We start from the raw sequence: 19595 nt of genomic DNA, 5'->3' as shown, positions 1-19595 counted from the left end.
GACTTGTTGAAATTTGTGTCCTTTTCACATCTAAGCACAGGGGCTAGAGTAACTTAAGCTTCAGATGTTGTTTAAATCCAGCTCTAAATAAAGATCTGTGCTCATATTACAAATCAGTCTTGTTGATTAATTTTCCAGCTGCAGGATATAGAAAGATGAAATTTGTGATTCCTTCTGTTTGTGTCCAAATAATATCTGGTCAGTGTTGGACATAGTAGTGGGGTGATAGACAATTAGTGTGGAGCAAAGGATGGGTTAAATGTATACCTAATATGTGAACCCAAGATATCTCTCAAAGATATTCTGAGAAAATATTACTACTACTGCTACTAGTAATAATAACTTATTATTATTATTATTATTATTATTATTATTATTAGTTAGAACTTTTCATTGAAAATATTTCAAGTAGGCCAAGTAAAAATAGAACTACTTATAAAACAACAAATTCTTAAACCCTGAGTGTCCTTCATATGAGTCATTAACCACCACTGTGCACAAAGAAATTCAGTACTAAATATGGGCAGAAACCCTTTTGGTCTCTAGCAAAAAAAAGTTGAGGCTGTAGAAGTGTAAATGTCTTGTGAACCTAATAGAATGACCAAGGTACCATTTAAACAGGCAGGGCTATGTTTGTGAAATCTCAATTCCATATGGTCTATACAAAAATAAGAAGTGGCAGATTTTTGATTAAACTTTTTCATGAAAAATTCACAAGCCTCTCCAACATTAAACACTAAATAAACCTCTTTCAAGGAAGTGAAATTTAAATGGGGAAATTAAATGGAAATATAAAAAGTAAAATAAGAAAAGGAAAACAGCCAGGGATTACAAGAAGGAAATTAAATGTGTGCATGAGGAACTCTGCTTGCATGCAAATGAAATACAGTATGTTTTCCTGTATCCCTTGATGCATGACTCCACTATTTGCCACTCAAAAGCAGGCAGTATAATTAGTTGTATGTCTTTTATTAGCTGTTATTGTTTGTCTCTTCATTTTGCAGCTGACAGTGAAGGTTTATGAGCAAGCCACCTGCCAGTGGCCCGCCGTGTTATTGCCAGCTTTCCGATTGCACCACTGCACACCATTAGTACCTTACCACAACCTTCATAATAAATCTCAGTTTTCTTTTCACCACGCAGAGGTAATGCCTTCAGAGAAATCAGATGCAGTGAAGAGTGTCAGTTTATTCCCAAAAGCAAACAGCGCTTCTGTGGCATCATAGTGTTTGTCTCTGAGTGCTTCACTGATGCAAAAATATATTCTACCAAAAATTGTTTATATTGTGTGGTACAGTATGTGTATTGCAATGGTGAGGGGAAATAACTACAGAGGTGTCCAGTGCACTGTGTGTTAAATCACAAAGCATTAACTACACATATGAAGTAATTATAATGCCTGCATCAAGGCTAGCTGAGTATTGGGAAAAATGTAGCTTTGGAGAATTCAATTTTGTAACTTTAATAAAGTTTGCTATACAGTGACATGCCAAAAATTTCCCAAATATTGAATGAAAGCTAACAGATCCCAGATAATTTTCTTTTGAAAGATATTTAGAGAGCTTATAGTATTATTGTCAGGTGTTTTTCTTTATTATTTAAAATGATACTTAGATAACATAAGAACTGATTCTGAGGAAACTATAGAGATTTCTTCTATAATTTGACATTTGTGAGTGAAACAAGTCAGTGTTTCCTCTTCACTGATAGCTGGAGCTGGGGGAAGGGAAGGTGAAAGATGATGATATTATTGTTTAACATCTTTTCCCTTAGGCACTATGCTGGTGTAATGGGTAGTGTTTTCCCACAGCTCTATAGTCCCCAGTTTGATCCTGGAGGTTATCCACTTATGGATGAACAACGGTACTCAGTGGTACTAATGATCTGTTGTAAATAATGAAAATCTTGCTAGGCACCATGGAGGCACCACACACACACAAATTCACACCTATTGAGAATTTATAGTAGCCAGTTATCCACCTATCAGCATGTTTGGGAGGTGTGAAGAAACCAGAGATCCCAGAGGGAACCCACTTGGAGACTCAGAGAACATGAAAAATCACATACAGACAGTAATCTGAGCACCAGATCGAACTGGGACCATGAGGTGCCAATGACAGTGCTGTACCATCATGTTACCCGCACCATATTTTATATAACTGTATATATTATATGAATAACAGTCTGTTTATTTATTGAGCTAAATACTCTATTACCCTTTCTTTTCATTCTTGCATTTGAATTTACTGTTTAAAAACAGATGTTTTTGGTTATACTTTCTTGCAGCATCTTTCTCTCTTTTTTGCCATCTATCTTTCTCTTCGAGAGGAAGCCAGTAAAATGATACATTGTTATCTGCCAAGTATAAGAATTTCTCAATATCCAAATCTTAAATAAATGCCACCTGTATTATCTTGATAATTTATTGTCTGAAAAGACAGCAAAAGACACATCAGTTTTTAATATGATGTAATTGGAACTGTGATATGGCCACGACTACAGAATATTCAGGTCTCACTGACGGTTTTTTTTTTTTTTTTAAAAATCAGATTACTCAGCATACTAAACACATTTTAGGGTGTTTACCAACCTCTGGCATACCTCAAGGCTCTTCAAGAGACCTTTGGAAACGAGAAGATGGAGATAGAGCTGTGCGTAATAGAACATTATGTCCTGCCATCTGACATTAACCCAGCAGGAGCTCTGGCAGGAGTCGAATCAAAAGGTCTGTGAGGTCACTGCCCAGCTCCACAAACCACAGGCAGTTAAGCGAAAACGTTGCCAAAATATTTGTGATGACATTTCTTAAAATAAACATGATTAGCCCTTAACATAAGTGTAACAGGTAGATGTAAAATCTTTTACTTGCTATGTATTACTCTGAGACCTCGTTTTGACCTTTGTATATTAGACTACATTGTGATTTCCTGCTGAATTGAGACACAGTAGAAGTATAATATGAGATCTTCATTCATTTCATTATACTGCTCTTTATCTTCTAAAGCAGATGTGATATGGAAAAATTTACCCTGAAGGTCTTAGCTGTTAATCTTTCAATTAACATATGATCTTTAATGGCCCTTAAGATTTATTTTGCAATGTGTTCCCTTTTTTCTCCAACATTAGCCAACAATACCATTCAACTACAATTACAACATTTGGCATACACCCTTATCCAGAGGAACTTACACACATCCTATTTTATCCAGTTGAGCAGTTAAGGGTTAATGGCCTTTCTTAAGAACCCGGGGCAGCAGCTTGGCAGTTCTGAACTCCTAACTACTGCGTTACCAATTAGACTACTACTGATAGCCAGTGTAAATGAGACCAGTCAAAATGAATTCTACTTAAAGAGACCAATGCAGCTAAACAAATGAAGTCCTTCTTAGGGTGTTCATTTCTCATCTCCTCATCTGTTCACTCTTTTAAACAGGTTCTGAAGCTTCAACTTTCATGCTAACACTGCTGTCAGCTTCACTGTGCTTGTCAGCTTGCAAATCACTAGTTAGACAACATGAATCTGGATGCTGTTCCTGACACAACCCCCCATTTTATGCGTGCTTGGGACCAGCACTGAGCACTAACTATTTAGTGGCTGGATTGGCTTCCTGGGAATCGAATCTGGGCCATGGCAATGAGAGCACGGGATCCTGCTGGACCACCAAGAGGCAATTCATGTCAAAATATTTTTGTAAAAAAGTAAAACAGTATTTTGCTATGAAACAAGTACTGTAAACTTACAGCAATATTATAATGCATTTATTGCACTCACTGAGGCTTAAAGAACATAATCATTCAGTGCACTGTAGCAGTATAAAGCAACCATGTGGTATACAACCAAGGCCAGAGGATTTTCTTTCTTTTCCTGGCCTGGTCTGATGTACTTTAATACAGATAAACTGTGTTCTGAATGCACACTGCAGTAACAAGCTTTCAGGCCACAAGCCATTTTTTCTCCTTGCCTGGAGAAGTGCTTCGTCAGCCTTGTTATACAAATGCCATTTCTTTCAATGAGAAGAACTTTCCTACAGACATGTCAACATCTTTCAGTGACTCATGACCCTTGGTTTTAGGGTCCTTAATGATGACTGATTGTTGATTGATTGCTTTATTATTATTATTATTATTATTATTATTATTATTATTATTATTATTATTATTATTAATTTTTAAATGTATTTGCCTTGTTAAAAATTTCACCAGCCAGCAAATTTCACCAAAATTTCTATTCTCTGGAGATTTGCAAAAACAGTTCAAATGAAGCTCGTTATAATAGCTGCATTCTGGACTCTTTACAGCTTTAGTCCACTGAGTAACTGCTGTCTAATGCATCTCTTGTCATCTAGAATGGGGGAGTAGACTCCATAAATCCAGCATCGCAAAAAACTCACGTTCTTAAGCATTTAAATCAGCTCTTTGCTTTCCATGGCCTGCCCTTTGGATTGCTTTGCCAAGCCAATAAAGCTACCAGTGCTTCACTAAAGCCCAGTCTGACATGGGCAAAGAAAGGCTTTGTTTCTGATTAATTCTGAGTGAGCACATATACATATACATATATATAAATATATATGCAGTTATTTATATATTTATATATATAAATAACTGCAGCCAGTTTACTGGCTCTGATAAGACATTTGGGATCACCATGAGTTTAAACAGTATAAAGATATTTTATTAACAAAAGTGAAACGTGGGTGATGTTATGCATTTCACCAAAACCCAAAGAGAGACCTGAGAAACTGAAATCCTACATAAAACCGTATCTTAAAATAGATGGCATCTGACAAATAGATATGTCTCATAGACATCCTGTGCTCAATATCTATAAAATTCCTCTTTAGATCAGTAGTAAACTTTATACTGTACATTTACAGCATTTGGCAGACACTTTTATCCAGAGTGACTTACAAAGCTGCACTGTAATCTCCATTAGAAATGTCCTCATGCTACTACAAAAAAGTCAAGATCTAAAATACTATCAAGTTAAAAACCCTGTTGCAGAGGAGTCAGTACAGCTATGTTAGAAATGTTTGACAATGTCTGACATAAATATTATGAACCAATGGCTAAACTGGAACTGACAAGAACCTCACTGAAACTGGAAGGAACCCTAATAGTTGCTCTGCAGTATGTAATCAAACCGGATGCATGCCTGTGCCAGGTTTAATCCAGCAGCCACACAAACTATTTGTTGACAATCCACACACTTGGATGAAAAAGGACTTCACTTGTTTAGCTCATTTAGTCATTTCCACTTTATTTTCAAGTGACTTGATTTAAAAGACAGTTGCCTGTCTAGTGAGGGTCAAGTGAGTCACTTCTCCTGCAACTAGCATTATGGACTCCATACAGAGCAGACTGAAGCCGAACACTGAGTCTATTCAGACTAATAGTTTGCTCTGACATGATTGGAAAATGGTAAAAAATGAGATCACTCAATATAAAAAATGAAGGAACGAGCAGAAGTTTCTTTCACCAAGACAGCAGCACAGGTTATTGTGCCTTTTATTTGGATTTAGTCTTCATTTGGCTCCAGGTTGTTTCAGCCAATAATAGATTTTATTCGTGAAATGTTTGTGTGTGTATTTGTGTAAGTGCATTCACTTGCATGCATTCACATGCATTAATCTGCATCTTGACCCAGTCTGGCCTCCATAACTAAAATTGGCTATAGACTTTAAGGCACTGACAAATTTAAAAGAGTTTAAATGGACACAAAAGCAGTGACCAGTGCAAATTGACACAATATGATAATCAAATAAAAATTATGTTTCTTGGTCAGGTGCCTATATTGTATGCAATTAGATATTATATAAAGATAAGGATTAACAAATTCAAATTCACATACGAAATCATACACAGTGCGACATGTAGTGAAATGCTTTTTATGACTGTCCTACATTTGAAGAAAGAATTTAAAGTGTGTGGACAAGAAAAGTATAGGGATATAGGTAATAAAATATTACATATATATATATATAAATAGGAAGAATAAAAACTATCATAGTAGAAATTAAAGACATAATTATGAAAAACACCAATAGTTATGTAAAGCCAATTTGTGTATCGGATATACATATACAAATATAAAAATACAAATAAAAGTAAAAGTATGTATATAATATAAACATAAATAAATAAATAATAATAATAATAATAATAATGATAATATAATACCTTATATAAAATATAATATAATAATATATATATAACATAATGATATAATAATGTAATATAATATAATATAATATTTATAAAAATATATAGATAATATATATGTATAAACATCTATAATATATAGTATATAGTATATACATGTATATAGATAAAAAAAACAAAAAACAAATATAAATGTAATGACAATAAATAATATGGTATGTGCAATGTGCATACATAAGATATATATATATATATATATATATATATATATATATATATATATATATATATATATATATATATATATATAAGGGAAAATATAAATGTCCAATTTTAACAGGAATAAAGATATCTATGAAGTAATGAGTAAGAGCTCCAGCTAGAGTAGCTTGGGGGAAATTATTATTTTCTGGTTAAGTAACTGAATGCGGTCATGAATAAAATCCAGATGTGTGATGGGTATTTCTGCCAGAGTTGGGTTTTGGCTATCTGTACAATCCATATTCAAAAAACAACAAAAAATTGACATTTCATTTGTTGCAAAAAGATGTTTCTTATGATGTGCCAGTTTAAGCAAACAACCCTAGGCAAATCTACAGATCTGTAAGATTCAATTTGACTACAAGCTGATCTTTCCTATTCTATAATATTTATATAATAAAACAAATAATAGATGTTTATTTATAATATTTGCATTAGGTTGGCCTGTTTTGCGGTTTCCTCAACACACACAGGGTGTATGGTTCTTAACTTGCTCCTCCTGTTTTGTCAACAAATAGAGTCAGTAAAGTCCACATAGTTGCAAACACTCCACTCTGTTCTGTTCTGAGTGTGTGCATGATTATGCTGGAATATACACTACCTGCCTTTTTTTTTTTTTACAGCATTACAGAAATGAACACTGGCTATTGTATTTAAGAGATAACATCTCACATAGCATTTGACTTACTGTATGTATGTTTCCTGAATTTTATGGTACTGTAAATGAGATGTGTTTGTGAAAAAATGATGTAATTTTAAGTCTACCAACGGGCATGGTGCTGCTCACAGCTCCAGAGTCCCTGGGTTGATTGTGCACTTTAGGTTAGTGTCCATGTGAAGTTCTGCATGCTTTGTCTAATGAGTTGCCTCAAAGTTCTCTGGTTTTCTCCCACAGTCCAAAAACATGCAGACTTGATTATATTAATATATTAATACACTGCAACCTTGACCAGGATAGAATTGTTACCAAATATGTACAAATGAAATTACTCCAGAATTAAGTATGGCTTATTTGTCACAAGCAACTCCATGGGTAACATCATCTTTATTATCTCACAGCCTCAAGACATTGTTAAGTGAATGTGAAAGCTTGGACAAGAAGGCAGGAAAGATAACCATGCATACTGTAATGTCAAACAATTCTTTCTTTCTTTTTCTTATTTTTTAAAATTTGTTTTAATATGTTAGCTTGTCCACCATAGGTTATTTCTTTCAACATAATATGAAAATAAAACTTCATATTATAATGTTTCGAAATTTGCAGTCCCCACTGTGTCCTAAGAATTTCTTAGCATTTGGATAATTTGTGCTGGTTGATTGGCAACATGCTACAGGTTGTGTTTTATGGTGTCTGTGTGCTTTGGGTGCTAATAGTATTGTTTTATATTTTCAGAGTTATTATATTCTGTGTAAATACTCATAACAAATCAGTTTACAGATACAACAGAAGGCAGAAAACTGTAACAACTGAATAATGTATCTTAAAGGAAATCTGAGCAAATATCCTGAACCTCATATCCTTTACTTTTACATTATTTGTCAGATGCCATTATCCAGAGTAACTTACATTTATCTTATTTATAAAAGTAAGCAATTGAGGGTTAGGGGCCTTGCATAGGGGCCCAGTGGTGGCACCTTAACCACAGGGATGTTACTCTGAAAAGCATTACAGGGATAAAATCATTACTGCTACTACTACAGTGAGGTCTAATCAGAAATCCTGTTTGCCCACACGAAAGAAAGAAAGAAGCCTTTATTGTTGTCACATATACTGTACATTGCTGCACAGTGAAATTCTTTTCTTTGCATATCCCAACTTTGGAAACTGGTTTTAGAGCACAGGGTCAGCCATGATGCAGCATCCCTGGAACACAGAGGGTTAAGGGCCTTGCTCAGGGGCCCAACAGTGGCAGCCTGGCAGTGCTGGGGCTTGAACCCTGGTCTTCTGATCAACAACCACATGCATATAGTTCTGCACCAAACACACACGGTTATTCAACCTGAGTGGCACAGTGACTTGGACACTTCAGTAATGCTATTAAAAACAAGAAAATAATGCCTGACTATTGCCTGGAAACTGTGACTGTCTGAACACATTCAAGGACAACAACTCTGCAGTTTTCCACTGTGTGCCACTGTGGAGCATTTTAATCCACTGAGGAACAGCCTATTTAGTAAACATGTTTATTCATTTGTCATGTCTTTCGCTACAGTTACAGGATGTCCTCAGAAACCTGAAGACATGGCAGCACAACATATTAGCATAGAATGATACCACAGTGCTGTAAGTAAATTCTTAACTCGTTTAATTAAAAGTTCTCACTTATATTCGGTAGTGGTAAAATGCGTTTAGTGTAGTGGGGTAATATTTAACTTATTATTAGGAAATGACCATATATGGCTAAAAACATGAGGTAAATATATGACCACACCCACTGCCAACAAGAACATAAAACCAAGCACATCGCCAGGCAATCTTCAAAGTTAAAAACTGGTAGTAGAATGGGACATACAGAAAAGCTCAATAACGTTAAATGTGGCATTGACATAGGATGGCACCATTCAGTTTGGGAAATTGCCAGTTCTTTTATTGTGAAATGAAAGCACTTGGGAGACCAGGACCACAGATTGCTGAAATGTGTACCATGTAAAAATGACTCTGGAGCAGTGGAAACGTGTTCTGTGGCATGATGAATCACATTTCACTATCTGGCAGTCTGATGGATGAATCTGGGTTTGGTGGATGCCAAGAGAACACTGCCTACTGGAATGCAGCTGTAAAGTCTGACTGAGGAGGGGCAACTCCAGATTAATGCCCATGGTTTGGAATGAGATGTCAAATAAGTTTGTGAAGGTATCCGGCATCAGTAATGCACATACTTTTGGCCATATATTGTGTATATTATATTGATACAGTGTAAGTTTATTTCATCCTATTATATCCATATAACTGCCTGTGGTTTGGTGAAACAGAAGAAGGAATCTGAACATCTATTCTCCATGTCTGAGGTTTTTGGTCTTGGCCTTCCTCTCGTCTCTTCATCATCTTCATGCCATACATATTAGCTGTAATTAACAGTACGTTGTAAACTCTCCAGTGGGCCTGTCTGGTTTTAAAGGCCTGTGCAGCATGAGCAGTTTGTAGGAGCAGTAGTCTGTGACCAAACTCCTACCCTATGCTATCTTAAAGCAGAAATGCCAGGCACAGCCTCCTTCTAAAACAGCCTCCTCCTGACACAAATATGACAACTAGCCTTAGGCTAAATCAGAAGGCTGGATGTTCCTTGGACAAACTATTTAGGTCAATGACCACTCATCAAAAATGAAATAAAAAGTGTTTCTAAATATTCTTAGTTTCTCAGGGAACTAAAGGGGCAGGTCTCATGCAATGGTGAGAATGGCTGGTTTTGTTTTCCTCACATCCTCATTATTGCTCAGCTCCTGCGGCTCTGCCTGGGACGTTGTCTTTGTCTGAGCACATGCACATGGTGGTTGGCTTTGCAAAACGACCAGCAATGACTCATTGTGGTTTCTAACAGCATTCCTCTCAGAAGCTCCTGAGTGAAAAAGTACTCTTGTACATAAGATTAAGGGAAGTAGGGGAAAATGGGGAATAACACAGAGTCAGAATCTTTGATGCACGAAATCTATGAGTTTGGTTCTTAACTAAGTTTGTTCCAAGAATAGTAACACATCTTTATCTTGTTAGCCATGACTTTAACAGTTGCAGATGGTTTATTTACTTTAACATTAGTTATATGGAACTTCTGCTTTTGTTTAGTATGTCTTTTCCTGTTTGATATTATCGTAAGGTACATCTACATTTATTACATTTTATGAATGAAGAAAGAATGTTCTGCCTTTGGTTTAACTTTGAATTCTAAACTATAAAGTCTAAAGTAATGGACTCTTGATGAGGTGCCAGTCCATTGCAGGACACCATGCACATACACTTTCACACAAACATTCACACCTAGGGGCAATAGATCAATTAAGCATAACTAATCAACCTTCAGGCAGGTTTTTGGAAGGTGAGAGGAAACCGGAGAACTGAGAGGAAACCTTCACAGACATGGGAAAACATGCAAAACCCCACAGAGTGTGTGTGTGTGTGTGTCCGACATAAATAACACAGACTACAAAATGTAAATACTTATATTATGTTACAACATAACAGATGACCTATGGGAAACTCCAGGGTATTAAACAAAATAGAAATAGTATGAGCAGCTTGATAAATAAACATGATCTAATCAGCATATCCTGCTGAGATTAAGGTAAATTTAAGCAACATGTCTGCAATGGGATTTACCAGATTTTAATGATGAATCTTGTAAAAATGCTCAGATGCCCCTTCTCATGCTGACTCATACTCAAGTGAATCATCTAAACCATCTAACCTTAATTTTAGTCCTTATAAACCACATAACTTCTCTTAAACTATAATTAGTAGTCTATATAAGGAACACCACAATATGGGAGAAAACTGAGGTTGTGGGAGCTATGTGTGTGTTTTATGATAGAAACCCAATCAACAGTAAGCTTTCTCCATTGGACCACCCCTCAGGCCTTCTCTTATTACCAGTGATATGCTGGAACCCTAACTGTAAGCGAGACTGATAACAGTGGATCAGGCACTAAATTTACTCATCACACAGGGGAGTGAAATTGAGACCCACCTGTGCAAAGAGCTCAGATGTGCCTGAAAGGTTACGTGTGTAGTGCAGACAGTCAAAGAGGGCATGTTCTGTAGAGAACCATATTTGCTGGAGCTGCTGCAGAGATTATGCTAGTAATTCTTCTTATTAAATAACAGACCACATACTCCATGGGACTTGGGTTTATTTTGCATCTTGTCGTGTTAGACTCTTATCTGGGGAGCAGAGAGCAGCTGCCGTCTTCACTCATTAATACTTTGCTTTGAGCATCTATCACTCTCTGAGAGTTCCCACTGGAGAGGGGGCAGCTGTGATACATGCCTTGCCTACAGGCACATGCATCATTGTACCAAGCATGCTGCTTGTTTTCTGTAGAACAACAAGCTATGAATATATCATATATCACAAAAATAATCTCAATAATAATAATATTTGTCTTATTCCTCAGTGGAGATAAGATCAACAGAAAACAATTATCTGGGACACATTTCTTGTCTGACAGGACTACCCTGAAGTCTAAGATACTTTTTGGGAACTTAATGTTTTGCTATTTAATGACAATATTGAAAAATGGAAAGTTCTGGAAAGTTTTGGGTATATTGTAACATATACCTACTTCTTAATGTTATCCCTAAATACTAACCCTGAGAAAATGGTATTTTGTGCATTTTCCTTATCTGCAATATGTCCAAACTAGAACTAATTATAGAAAGAGGAAAGAGTGAACTTTAGCCACCTGCATGAAGGAATCTCAACAACACACTAGTTTAGGGATGTAAAAGCCACCCAATACCAAAAAGGCATTATCAACTTGTTTTCCATGGTAGCTAATCATTGGCTAATCCTTATCTTTGATAGCTTCCTAGGTAGCTTAGTTTTATGTGATTGAAATCTACACCTGATTTCTGTAAAGCTGCTTTGTGTTAACGTCTAATGAAAAATGTGCTATTCAAATCAAACTGAATTGAAACAAAACAATATTCCTATGATATTAGCAGTGCATTAGCAACTGTTCTACCTTAGTGTGCTGTAGCATTATAATTTTCCTTCACTTGAACTAATAGGCCCAAACATGCTCCAGCATAAAATGCCTCTAGGCACAAAGTGAGTTCCTGGAAGACATGGTTTAACAAGGATGGCATTGGAATAACTCAAGTGGTCTGCACAGAGCCCAACCTCAACCCCAATGAACACTTTTGTCATGGATCAAAAAGCCGACTGAACCCCAGACGGGGATGCTCTTCCCCGTAGCCCTGCTCCAAAATCTAGTGGAAAGCCTTCCCAGAAGAGTGGAGGGTATTATAACAGCAAAAGTAAACTAAATCTGGGGTGAATGTTCAAACAGCACTTATGAGTGTGATGGTCAGGTATCTAAAATAGTTTGGCTATATAGTTTGTCAGACTTCATTTTCATTTCATTTTAATTTGCAGCAAAAAGTATTGCATATTAAATGTATATTCTCTGTACAGGGTATGCCACACCAAGCTCACTCCTCTACTCTTGGCTCAGTTACCTCTGAAAATAGCTACTAGCTAGTTTTGTCATTAAGTGGTAACAAAACCACTAGCTAGTTACTGGGAAAGATCAATTATTTGGACAACAACACATCTACTGCCACACTTGATGTAGTTATGTTAGCTGCTAGTATTTCCTCAGTGTTGAATATCAGATTGTGTGGTTGTTTGATGAACCCGAAGCTATACATACCAATCAATGCATTTTATGAAAAGGCTATAAATAAGAAAAGACAAGATCAAATTTTTGAATCTTTGCAACAAATTTTATCATGATGTTTCTCTGTTGTGTTGCTTTTATTTTGTGTTATATGTTTTCTTGAGTATTTTACTCTATTCATGCTTTGTGCTAATTTGCCATCAATATTTGTTCCAGTGATGGCGCCAGGTGCTGTTGTTTCCTGCTAACATGAATTATAACCCAATCAAAGTCATAAGCAATTTAAATATAACTACAGTGGTGGACAGTTCACCTGACTCACAACTTTCCCAACTGCCTCTCTCATGCTCTCCACTGCATGGGATTGTATTTGTCCAATATTTAAAGTGCAATTTTAACTTAAAGCTATATCTATATCAGAAAGTCATTTAACAAGGCCTGTGACGCAAAGGCTGCTTTTTAGCAGAAACTCCACCTCACCCAGCTGCTTGGAGTAAGTTTCATGGAGAGGTTTTATGAGTATCCCACACTGCATTATATGAAGAGTCTATTTAGGTCTGGATAGTTGGCAAGGAGCTGTAAGTAAGGGATTAGAAACTAAAGTTAGCCAAGGCCAAAGTGTAGCTAGGAGAGAGTTTTCTAAACAGAGCAGGAACTGCAATGATCACCGCTGTTTGCTCTTTAAAATAGAATGACATTAGCTTTTTTTGGCAGTTGGATTAGGCTTAGACTTTAACGGGGTGGTATAATTGGTATTTATAATTGCTGTAATTTAACTGTTTAGATAATTGAAAAATAGAAAAAAGCTTTCTTTCTATTTCTTGCATTTTCAGTATTTTCAACAACTTTCTTGTGTATATTGTGTATATGGCCAATATATGCAAATCCCCCAGACCAGAAGCAGAACAGAAGCAACATGTTATCACACAACAGCAACTAATTACAAACAGCGAGTCAAACTTTCACTATGGAAACACTCTTATGAATTTGTGGCTTCTGACAGGGCTTTGCACTCTCATTATTTTCCTGTGAGGTCAAATCTCACACTGGCATCTACTCAAGATATTATAACCAGCATGCCAAAACAAAACCTTATCAGAGTAACCTGCGTTCTCAAAGTTTGAGTCAAAGCCCTAAAGCTCAGATCATTTACACTGTTCAAACCAATGAGTCACTGAGACCACACCAGTACTGCTAAATGTCCACACCAAACTTCCTGGTGCCATACATAATAAATCATATATGGACAGGTGAGTACAGACCCTGGGGGATATTACATGTCTGTACTCCAATAATGTACCAAAATATAAATGTAATTGTATCATATTTTTAAAACAGTGCTCGACATGTTTAACATGAGTTTAGAATACAATACAGTAGGTGAACGTATTTCAGCCTTTAAGAATTTGAAAGTCCAGTGCAATGTTGATGTAGATACTTGACAGTCACTTTGTTTAAAAGCATTCACAAGTACATGGAACTCTCTAATGTGGTGTAATATGCATTAGCAGTTAAGTCAGATTCAGCACAGCAGTTAGTGGTGCATACTGTATTTGAAACAGAGCTTTGTTGTTCTTGCATGGTTGAACATGAGTCAAGGCCAGGAAACAAACATATATTCTAAAACTAGAAGTGTCCCTGGGGTCAATGAACAATTTGAGTCTAGGTCAAACTTTTCTGAAAGATTAATAAAGTTTTAGTTGTTTAGTATAATGATTTTCATATGGCCTTCAGTTATGACAAGACAGTATTTTGTAGAACATAAAATTCTCTGGAGTCTAAAATGCAGTTTCCTATATACTGACATTACAACAGAAAACCTATTTGTTAACTATATTATATTATACATTATATTATACACTGTATTTTCACAATACACTATTATTTCACACATTTTATTAATGTAATTACAACACTTAAAAATAAAACATTAAAAAAAAAAAAAAAATTCAAACATTTTCTGTTATTCCTTGTTGCCTATAGCAATGAAACTGTTTACCTGAAAGAAGTTTGATATGCAATTCTTTTAGTCAACACTGGTGTTTGATGGTTCTAATTAAAGTCTGGCAACAACCTCTTGACAGTTGCACCTTCTTGGGTTCCACTCGCCATCCCAGTCAAGGCTGACACAAGCTGGTACTGGTGAGATCTACAACATGGAAACATCTAGAAGTTGGCAACACACTAAGAACAGTTTTGTGAAGTCATTCTGTTATGAGCAGTTGTTGGCTCCATAAACTTTGTTTTGTCATCTAGCATCATTTGCATTAATTGCACTTCTCTAAGTCACTCTGGATAAGGGCATCAGTCAAACACTGTAAATGTAAATGGGTTAAAAAGTTGAAATTAAAGCTGACCAAAAATAATTTGACCATTTTTGCTTGCATGAACGTAGCATTTGAACTTTTGTACCTTTGACTCACAGAACATCATATTTTTGCTATGCAAATGTTTATATTTGAATATCATTCAACCATTTTGATACACACCTACATTTGCATCTCAGTGGTATACCTAGAAGTCCTTCATGATCAGGGTTTAGCAGAATTTGAAAAAATACTATAATATATGATATTTATACTTTTTACATTTGGATGTTAAATTCATTTAGATGGTTGTAGAAATATTATCAATCTAACTAGCTCTACAGATACATTTTTCCTATCATATTTTATTTTGTTTCCCCTCACACATGTTATGTATTCAACTCTTTTGTCCCTCGAAGTTTTGTCCTGTTTAAGTTGGGTGACAGCCATTTGGAGTCATGGTTGTTGTCCCTTTGTGCTCTACGTATTCCAAAATATGAATCCACTGAGACCTTTTTCTCAGTCAGCCTTTCAAGCAGCTTTTCAGACCTCTGCTCTGGATGTTCAGATGGAAACACTTGTTATAGAATATCAATATTTTATTCTTAGGGGAAAGGGTGGAATGAATGCAGGGTTCATGAAGGCGCATTTACAGCAGCAAACAATAATAACTAGAAATAAACTGATATTTAGTTGATCACTAAACAGAGGAGCCTGGATTAGATTAATTTACTGTTTTGAACAAAAACAAACCTATAAAACATGTTGTAACATAATGAGAGCTTCATGATCAGTGTGATGTAATCATATCTGACGTTTGCTTTAACAGAGACATTTTATGAAACATTTTATGTATTAGCTCTGTCATTTCTTTCCAGTGACATTGTGCAATCACTTTAACAATGTTGGAGCACTCTGAATAGTCCTGTCTAAAGAAAGTTAATGAAATGTTTTCAAAGTGGCTTTACAGTGATTACAATGTAGACAGTCATCAGGCACACTTAATATGTGATTGATATGCATGAATTGCAGATAGGCAAAATCTCCAGTTCATTTGAATGGATATCATACTGAGATCAAATAATCCAATAAAAATGTATTACATCAGAATCATGTATTAAGAATGTGCAAGATGCTTATATAAAGGGATGTAGCAGATGCTCAAAATGGCATAAGATGACAATCATGAAAAGATACCCTGCTATGTAGATATACTCAAACCCTGATGGAAAAAGTGACTCAGGATTTCTAGTTTATTTCCCCATGATGGTGTCATCTCCATTAATATCAATCTAGCAAATATCATTCTGTTGGAATTGCACTTCACACTGGGAGATCAATCACTGGAAGATTGATCAGGCTTAAATATTAATGAACACCACCAACCACTGCAAAAACTATGCAAAAATATGGGCTCCGTAATGGACTGCCGTTTGACCTTTTAATGGTCAATGACCAGTCATGTATAATATTTAATACTCTTCAGTACAACTACAATAAAGAGACACGTATATCTAGAACATTTGTACAAATGTTTACATATGTATAAATGTGCACTATTTTCACTTTAAACCACTTCATTTATTTATTCAAATCTTTGACCCTGTCTTGCATGGACTTTACATAATGTCATTCACATCAGTCATGTCACCAACATGTTCAAGATGTATTAGTGGAAAGTATTGTTTAATGCAGAAGTCCCACAGTCACATCAGTTATCCAGTTATTCATTGCTATATTGAAAATAACTAAAAAGGTATCATGTTATATATTGTGTATACTCACTGATCACTGTTGTTGCTGCTGATCTCCTAGGATTTGTGGCATAAAGCCAAAAACATATGGTAAGAAACACCCTGTTGATGAGAGATGTCAGATCTGTTCTGATTACTCAAGATTTTTGCTGTTACATTCATATGGCAGGGCTAGGCACATTTGATGTCAACAGCTTGAAGTGGATAGTTAAGTGGAACTATCCACAGTGATCCCATGTATTTCTAGGCTATCCATATGGAGCCATCCTCAGCAGCTGCAGCAAGTGGCTTCCAAGTGATAAGAACACAATCTAGAAGTATGGCATGAGGATGGATCAGGTAGATCCAGAGAGCAGAGTGGATGAGGTTCACTGGTATCTCAGAAGATACTTGGGATCACTGGTATCTCAGGCAGTACTGGGGATCACTGGTATCTCAGGAGTTACTGGGGATCACTGGTATTTCAGGAGTTACTGGGGATCACTAGTATCTCAGGAGATACTGGGGATCACTGGTATCTCAGGAGTTACTGGGGATCACTGGTATCTCAGGAGTTACTGGGGATCACTGGTATTTCAGGAGTTACTGGGGATCACTGGTATTTCAGGAGTTACTGGAGATCACTGTTATCTCAGGAGTTACTGAGGATCACTAGTATCTCAGGAGATACTGGGGATCACTGGTATCTCAGGAGATACTGGGGATCACTGGTATCTCAGGAGGTTATGGGGATCACTGGTATCTCAGAAGATACTGGGGATCACTGGTATCTCAGGAGATACTGGGGATCACTGGTATCTCAGGAGTTACTGGGGATCACTGGTATCTCAGAAGATACTGGGGATCACTGGTGTCTCAGGAGTTACTGGGGATCACTGGTGTCTCAGGAGTTACTGGGGATCACTGGTGTCTCAGGAGTTACTGGGGATCACTGGTGTCTCAGGAGTTACTGGGGATCACTGGTGTCTCAGGAGTTACTGGGGATCACTGGTATCTCAGGAGTTACAGGGGATCACTGGTATCTTAGAAGATACTGGGGATCACTGGTGTCTCAGGAGTTACTGGGGATCACTGGTGTCTCAGGAGTTACTGGGGATCACTGGTGTCTCAGGAGTTACAGGGGATCACTGGTATCTTAGAAGATACTGGGGATCACTGGTATCTCAGGAGTTACTGGGGATCACTGGTGTCTCAGGAGTTACTGGGGATCACTGGTGTCTCAGGAGTTACTGGGGATCACTGGTGTCTCAGGAGTTACTGGGGATCACTGGTGTCTCAGGAGTTACTGGGGATCACTGGTATCTCAGGAGTTACTGGGGATCACTGGTGTCTCAGGAGTTACTGGGGATCACTGGTGTCTCAGGAGTTACTGGGGATCACTGGTATCTCAGGAGTTACAGGGGATCACTGGTATCTTAGAAGATACTGGGGATCACTGGTGTCTCAGGAGTTACTGGGGATCACTGGTATCTCAGGAGTTACAGGGGATCACTGGTATCTTAGAAGATACTGGGGATCACTGGTGTCTCAGGAGTTACTGGAGATCACTGGTGTCTCAGGAGTTACTGGGGATCACTGGTGTCTCAGGAGTTACTGGAGATCACTGGTGTCTCAGGAGTTACTGGAGATCACTGGTGTCTCAGGAGTTACTGGGGATCACTGGTATCTTAGGAGTTACTGGGGATCACTGGTATCTTAGAAGATACTGGGGATCACTGGTGTCTCAGGAGTTACTGGGGATCACTGGTATCTTAGGAGTTACTGGGGATCACTGTTATCTCAGGAGTTACTGGGGATCACTGGTATCTCAGGAGTTACAGGGGATCACTGGTATCTTAGAAGATACTGGGGATCACTGGTGTCTCAGGAGTTACTGGGGATCACTGGTGTCTTAGGAGTTACTGGAGATCACTGGTGTCTCAGGAGTTACTGGGGATCACTGGTGTCTCAGGAGTGACTGGGGATCACTGGTATCTTAGGAGTTACTGGGGATCACTGTTATCTCAGGAGTCACTGGGGATCACTGGTATCTTAGGAGTTACTGGGGATCACTGGTGTCTCAGGAGTTACTGGGGATCACTGGTGTCTCAGGAGTTACTGGAGATCACTGGTGTCTCAGGAGTTACTGGGGATCACTGGTGTCTCAGGAGTTACTGGAGATCACTGGTGTCTCAGGAGTTACTGGAGATCACTGGTGTCTCAGGAGTTACTGGGGATCACTGGTGTCTCAGGAGTTACTGGGGATCACTGGTATCTTAGGAGTTACTGGGGATCACTGGTGTCTCAGGAGTTACTGGGGATCACTGGTATCTTAGGAGTTACTGGGGATCACTGTTATCTCAGGAGTTACTGGGGATCACTGGTATCTCAGGAGTTACAGGGGATCACTGGTATCTTAGAAGATACTGGGGATCACTGGTGTCTCAGGAGTTACTGGGGATCACTGGTGTCTTAGGAGTTACTGGAGATCACTGGTGTCTCAGGAGTTACTGGGGATCACTGGTGTCTCAGGAGTTACTGGGGATCACTGGTGTCTCAGGAGTTACTGGGGATCACTGGTGTCTCAGGAGTTACTGGGGATCACTGGTATCTTAGGAGTTACTGGGGATCACTGTTATCTCAGGAGTCACTGGGGATCACTGGTATCTTAGAAGATACTGGGGATCACTGGTGTCTTAGGAGTTACTGGAGATCACTGGTGTCTTAGGAGTTACTGGGGATTACTGGTGTCTCAGGAGTTACTGGGGATCACTGGTATCTTAGGAGTTACTGGGGATCACTG

The sequence above is a fragment of the Hemibagrus wyckioides genome, linkage group LG01 (genome assembly GCF_019097595.1).
Source record: "Hemibagrus wyckioides isolate EC202008001 linkage group LG01, SWU_Hwy_1.0, whole genome shotgun sequence".
Classification (NCBI taxonomy): Eukaryota; Metazoa; Chordata; class Actinopteri; order Siluriformes; family Bagridae; genus Hemibagrus; species Hemibagrus wyckioides.
This window is presented reverse-complemented; position numbering follows the sequence as displayed.